The sequence below is a fragment of the Pelodiscus sinensis genome, chromosome 9, assembly GCF_052426305.1.
Source record: "Pelodiscus sinensis isolate ZL-2025 chromosome 9, ASM5242630v1, whole genome shotgun sequence".
NCBI lineage: Eukaryota > Metazoa > Chordata > Testudines > Trionychidae > Pelodiscus > Pelodiscus sinensis.
In genome coordinates this window covers 47,452,977-47,459,681 of record NC_143060.1, presented here as the reverse complement: position 1 = coordinate 47,459,681, position 6,705 = coordinate 47,452,977, and positions in this window count along the sequence as shown.

The window sequence follows — 6,705 nt, the reverse complement described above, 5'->3', positions numbered from 1 at the left end:
AAACCTGGACTATTCCTGCTGAGGTTCCCAAGCAACGTAGACCCCGCTACTAGAATACATCAGCAAGTTCGCTGGCTTCTGAATCTGCGCCAAGCACTAGGGGGTGTCATGACTCCATTGCTTAGTCACCTATTTGAAGGGAGTACTGACTGCAAAGACCAAGGGGACAGTGGCTGATCAATGGAGCCTTAATAATGGTGAGGAGGGGAAGAGTGAGCAAAATCACCCTTGTACACTCAGACTACATCTACACCAGGAGTTTTTGTGGCAGAAAACATGCTAATGAGGGACTCATTAGCATAAATTGCAATTTCATTTGCATATTTTCTGCCCATCCTTTTTTTGGTAGGGGTTTTTGCGCAAAAACAAGCAGTGTGGACGTTTCCTTTTTACACAAAACCCCCTTTTTGCACATGATCGGTATACCTCCTTTTGTGAGGCATAAGGATCTTGCACAAAAAGGGAACGTCAACACTGCTTGTTTTTGCGCGAAAACCCCTACCGGAAAAAATGATTGGCAGAAAATATTCAAATGAGATTGATTTATGCTAATGAGTCCCTCATTAGCATATTTTCTGCCACAAAAACTCTAGTGTAGATGCAGCCTCAGGGAAAGGGCCATCGCAAAATTTGGACTTGTCAATCTCCTTTGTATAAATTAAGTCTGGAGGGTTCAATCTGTGGCACCCATGTAAACCAGACCTTTTGTTGTGGTTCACTTTTAGCTGTTATTGTGCTTGTAGTATTGTATTTGATTCCAGAACTGGCTTTACACAATGCTTTTCTCCACTCATCAATAAGTGCCGCACTGTGTAAAGTCTGAAATCTAATGACGCATTTGAATGAAACTCTTATTTCTAGGGGTTTTTGAAAGGCTCCTGATAACTACAATGGGGTATGAAACTGGAGTATTGAGAAGTTGGTTGAGCAGGGCCTCCAACCCAGGAGGGCACACAGAGGCAGAGTGATGAACGACCTGATAACAAACCTAGACTACTTTTATTTTTCCCGATAGTTGTAGTGCAACAAATGAAGCTTTTTTTTTTTAACCAGTTCTCTGCTTTATGTCCTAATTGTGGAAAGTAGAGTATAAAGTACAGTGTGTGTGCAATGAGAGGGGAAAGCAAGCCCCCGTCAAGTGCAGGAAACAATTGTCAGAGGTAAGTTTGCTGCAAACCTTCTCTCTCTACCCACATACCTCAACCTGAATAAAGCGGAAGAGAATGCCTTGTGGCAGGTAAGACTGGATTAATAGAATGTGGGTGGAAAGGTTGTTCCTGCAAAATGTACATTGCGTCCTGACGCCTCTTGAGCATAGCTGCAAAAAATATTTGCATGTGGATGATCGGTGATGGGGCACCCAAATCTTATCTGCCTACTTCGCAAGGGAACTTTTCAACTCTTTTTGCTGGTAGAAATATTTGTTTCTCTAGGAGGGAACATGGTTTTCAGATGCAGCATTTAAAGGCAGCCTATGTATCCTGCTGCTAGAACCCATTGCATTTAGTGCAATAAACTGCAGAACATGCAGGCACAGGCTGTGTCTCTCTTGTAAGATGCAGTTTGTTTCCAGAACTTCAGTTACAGTAAACTGGCATAATTCTGTTGAAGTCAGAACACGTGGGTTGACTCAAACAAGATGAGGCTCTTAGCCTCTGTTTGTTAGTTAGAGAGAAGATTCTCATCAGTTAAAACTTCTGGAATGATCTCAAGCACTTACTTTGGGGGAATACAATGATTTTTCTAGGGATGCTGCTAAGACTTCCTCAATAATATTTTCAATAATAATAATTTTTAGAGATGCTGCTTATGGTTACTGAGTCTTCCCTGCCTCCTTTCCTGTTTCTCTGTATCTCACAATATCTTACCTAAAATTCTTCAGCTCCTGTTAGCTCTGTAGCAGTTCTTGGCCTTTTAACAGTATCCACAATCTGTGGGAGGCCAAGGGCAGTGGACTTCATAGCTTCATCATCTGTCTTCCTGGTAACCAGCATCATACAGACACGGATGGTATTCCATCCAAAAGCAGTTTAATGTAGATGCACCACCATGAATTTTAGGCTTGCCGTGTCTCATTATTTTGTCTCAAATACAGCAATTAGCACAGGGTGTACTTTATGATAATTAGGAATATGTTTTACACATCAGATGGTGATGCTGACTTTTGAGATCAACTACCTGGGCCCAATTCAGTTTAGCCAAAACATTTCTCTAGCTTTTTTTTTTTTTTTTTCTGATTTCAGTGGTACAAAATGCTTGAGAGAAATATTGTAAAACTATTTTTTATTGCTGCAAAATTGAGTTAGATACCTTGTGTATCTTGCTAGTTAAATAAGTTGGTTTGACTAACTTGCTGTTTCCAAAAGGCATCTTGACAGTTTATATATTTTATTCTTTAGTAGGGTTGTCACATTTTTTAGTGGAGAGTCCGGTCAAAAGGGACCTGTGCAGTGTCGGGTCAATGCTGCTGTCTGGACACTAAAAATCTAGTCACTACAGTAACTGTGATCTGCCTCTTCCACCAGGAAGGCTGAAAGAGAAGCTGAAAAAGGTGTGCTTCCTCGTAAAATGAGGTTTACCACTATTGAAAAAACCACCACATTCTTTCAATTTAATTCCAAAAGAACGCGATGGCAGTCTAGATGCAGGTGAAGTTTTTTTTCAGAAACAGGCTACTTTTTTCAAAAAAAACTGTATAGTCTAGAGACATAGCCTTTTTTTGTTTTGTGTTAGCTCTGGTTATCACCAAGAAAGAGATCATTGATTGGTAGAGAAAGCCACAAGAGCCTAAGAGATGTTCTCCTTTGACTGTATATTGGGTTCTCTATTAATAAGAAAAAAACAGAACTTCAAGGCTGAGCCCTTCTGACTTGCAGTGGATGTTGATTAGAATCACTAGATCTGAATCTCTCTCTTTGGTTTTGGGATCAGTTCAGATCTGGTCCTGTAGACAGATAGAACCTCTCTCCCTCTCCTCCCTCTGACATCCTTGGGAGAGAAAAATCCTTGAGAGAAAAACTCTGTCTTCCAGGGCCTCCAGAGGTGCTGGAATAACAATGGCCCTGGATGCTAGACAGGAACCAGATAACAGCGACAATTGGGCCAGCAGGCAGTCGGGGGCCTTGGGCTACCTTTGGCTGGTCCCAGTATTGATACGCCTACACACACAGTCCCAGAAAAGGAATCTGCTGCCCCATCAGAAAAAGGATGTCTGGCCCTAATGATTGAGTTACCTTCACCTCACAGGTGCAAATTAAGCTTTGGACCCCCTGTGGGAATGAGCATCACAAAGACGTTCCAACTTAATTGGCATTTTAATGACAAGAAAAGCGTCTACGTGACCACAGGGGTATAAAGTACGGCCCTGTGCCCCACTCTAATTGGAGATCCACCCATATACCTGCTGCTCCCATAGTCTTGAATCCACCAAGACTTTAGGGATTCTTTAGTCTCGTACTGACTGCTTCCCATTGGGATTGAGAGAAGCGCTGGCTTCGCCAGAGTAAAGATCGCAGGGGTGCGAATATACCTGCCAGGTGTCTGTGTTTGCGTGCATTTAATAGGAGCTCAGAGAACCAAAAGGGTTTCATGGTACCTGTAGGAGACTCTTTATTGTAATTTCTGAGCTTGCCTTGTAACAATAAAATAACTATTTAAGCTTTAACCTGACTCCTCCTGTTGCTGTAACAGAAACAAATACAATCAAAAAGAACCATAGCCGGTTGGGGTAAACGCAGTAAGAGCTGAGCGTTGAGCCCTGCCACCTACATGGGGCAGACTCTTGGAGCGCCCGTCAGCCTCCCTGGCTGCCCGCTGCGAAGGGACTCTGTCCTAGCAGTTGGAGACTCGGGTGTGTGATAGGGCTCAAAGACCACTCACTGCACTGGCTAACAGGTCCCCAAAAGCTATACTTGCTTTCAGGCTGAAATCCCATAGCAGGAGATCTTCTAAGACTTCCACTGTTGCTGAAAACAGTTCAGCATTTTGAGGCTGCTCAATGCAAACCATCGTCTTGATTCCATCAAACCAAAAACCCTATTGCCACCCTTAACTTAACCTTAAGTTAAAATTGATCTTAAATTAACAGTTGAAGGGCTCATACTATATGGTTGTGCCAGGTATGTCTGCATTTGCGGTCCTCTGGAAACAAAGGCTGTCTACACTACTAAGATAAATCAGAAAAATAAACACAATTTGTGGAATGCAAATTGTGTATCTTTTTCCAAATTACTTCCGAAAGAGGCTTTCTAAAATTTGCCCATCTATACAAGGCCAAATTTCAGAACCCTCTCCTTTCTCCCCCCACCCCCATCTTTCAGACCATTCCTTCTTCCTCGTAAAATGAGGTTTACAGGGATGCCAACAAAATGCATCCATTTTTCTGAAATGTTTTTGGAAAAGTGGATGTGTTCCTTCGATGCGGTAGAGCTTTTCCGAGATACCTCAGATATCTTAGAGTTCTGCAGACTAGACATGTCACACTAGTTGTGACCAAGTAAAACAGTGGAGGAAGCCAGAAAACCAGTATCTCAATATACAATCCTGAGTTGGTGAACATGACTATTCCTCTTCAATCATGATGATCTTTCTGGAGCAAAATAGAAAGATTTTATTTAAAAGCGATCTTTGCATCTGTTTTTCACTGATTGAGGGAACAAACAGCAAGTCATGGGCAGAGAACTAAACTATAAAGACTATGCTACTGATCCTGCCCACCTTCTATTTTAGTGCTAGAGTTTAGTCTAGTGTGTTAGATGGTTGTGGACTTTTACAGTAGAACTTCAGAAATCCTCGTGCTTGGTTTACCACAATATTTGCATTACTTTCTGTTTTTATAGCTTCTGATAAATGTCCAGTTCTAATGGCTTCCTTAGCACATGCACACACTCTGAAGACAAGGTATTTCTTTGTCTGATATGGAACTTAATTTTCTTTATGGCTTGTACATTTTCCTGGCTTGTTTCCCCTTTTTTTTTTGGGGGGGGGGGGGGAAAGGGGGCTTTTTAAGGGCTGGGACAGTGATCTGGTTAAATACATTGTTTAAATGGCCATGTTGTGTAAAAGTGCTGCTTATGCTCTTGCCTGCTTATACATGCTGACCATTTCCTTTGCTTTGAAATATTTGAGAAATGTCTATTTTTATGGGGGGGGGGGGACTATGTTTTGGAGAAATTGCTCTAAGTTCAATAAATGCTAAGTCCTGCCTTGCAGTGAACTGCAGTACACTGATGCAAAGTTGAATCCGCTATCTGGGATTCAGTAAGGTATGGTACTAAGTAAATTTAAACACTAGCATTTGTAATGGCATTGCACAGGTATACTTGGCTGAAAAGGACTGAAGTTAAAAGCTTATTTTAGAGCACCTTGGATTGCTTGCATTTGGAATCCTGTGTGAATTTAGGATACCTGTCGTTTAAGGATAGAAAACAATTCAAAGAAGAGGGAAAGATGCAGAGTCTGATTAAGGGTAAAAGAAGAAGTGACAGTTGAACATGCCTATCTATTTGGTCTTTAAATGTATATAACCCACTACTACAGCACAAAGTAGTTGGGCACATAATAAAAACCTAATCATGATTATGGTTTCAGGGTACCTTTTGAGGAGTACTGATATACAGGAAGGAAAGAGAATAAAATAGTTGCAAGTACAGCAGGAGAGAGAGCAGTGTTGGAAAGCAGAACAAAAAAGATGGGCTTCATCATAGGATGTTCTTGTGGTAAAGGGATCTTGGAAGACCTGGGAAAGGAACGCAGGTCTCCCACAGATTGCCTGTGTAATTTTGGGGAAGTCCATTTAGTTTCTATATCCCTGACTTCCCCCATCTGTAAAATAGGGAAGACTGTCCTCTTCCATAGTATTATTGTAGGCACAGGACTTGTCTACATAGCCCTGAGTGTGGACTAAGGAAGTGGCATAGTACATTGGTGTACTGCACTTTTACAGCCTGATGTGGATGCTATTGGCATGGACTAAAAGATACTAAGTTTGTCTTTTATCCACAGAATTACATTAATTCGAACAAGCCATCTTTTTAGTTCCTGCCAGCAATGACCATGTGAGACAATTCGAGCACAACAGCTGGGTGCTCTTCAGTTCCATGTGTAGATGTGGCATAAATAAAGCTTTTGGAAGTGTTCTCCCTTCTATGGTAGTGAACGTGAGATTCTTCATCACTTGGAGTCTCGAAGTCAAAACTGGGTCTTTCTAAATGAGACCCTGTGACGGGCAGGAGGTCAGCCTAGAGGATGATCACAGTGGTCCCTTCTAGCTTAGTCTGTATCTATGACCACAAACATAAAGGCTTGATTCAGACATTTTTGGATCAAGTTCTCTGCAGCTATCCTGACCAGCTATCCTAACATAGGCCAGAAACACCCAGAGGAGATCTTTTACAATCTGACCTTTTAAAATCTTGTCAATAGCTTTTAAGGTGCGAACCCCACGATCCAATCCAAGATGGGGTGGAGTTCCCCCTTTTTCTGCGTTGTCACGTTAGGTGACGAGTATCTCCCAGTTTATGGTCCAGAACAATGGCCTTCTCGGCCGTTGGGGCCGCTGCGCCGGGTGTGGGGCCACCCAGCTGTGTGTGTGTGTGTGGGGGGGGGGGGGGGCTAGAGGGGCCCGGGCCCGCCCTCACTCACGGGCCCCAGCCCAGGGCCCTAAAAACAGGTCTGCTCAGACCTGCTCAGCCGACGGGGGAATCT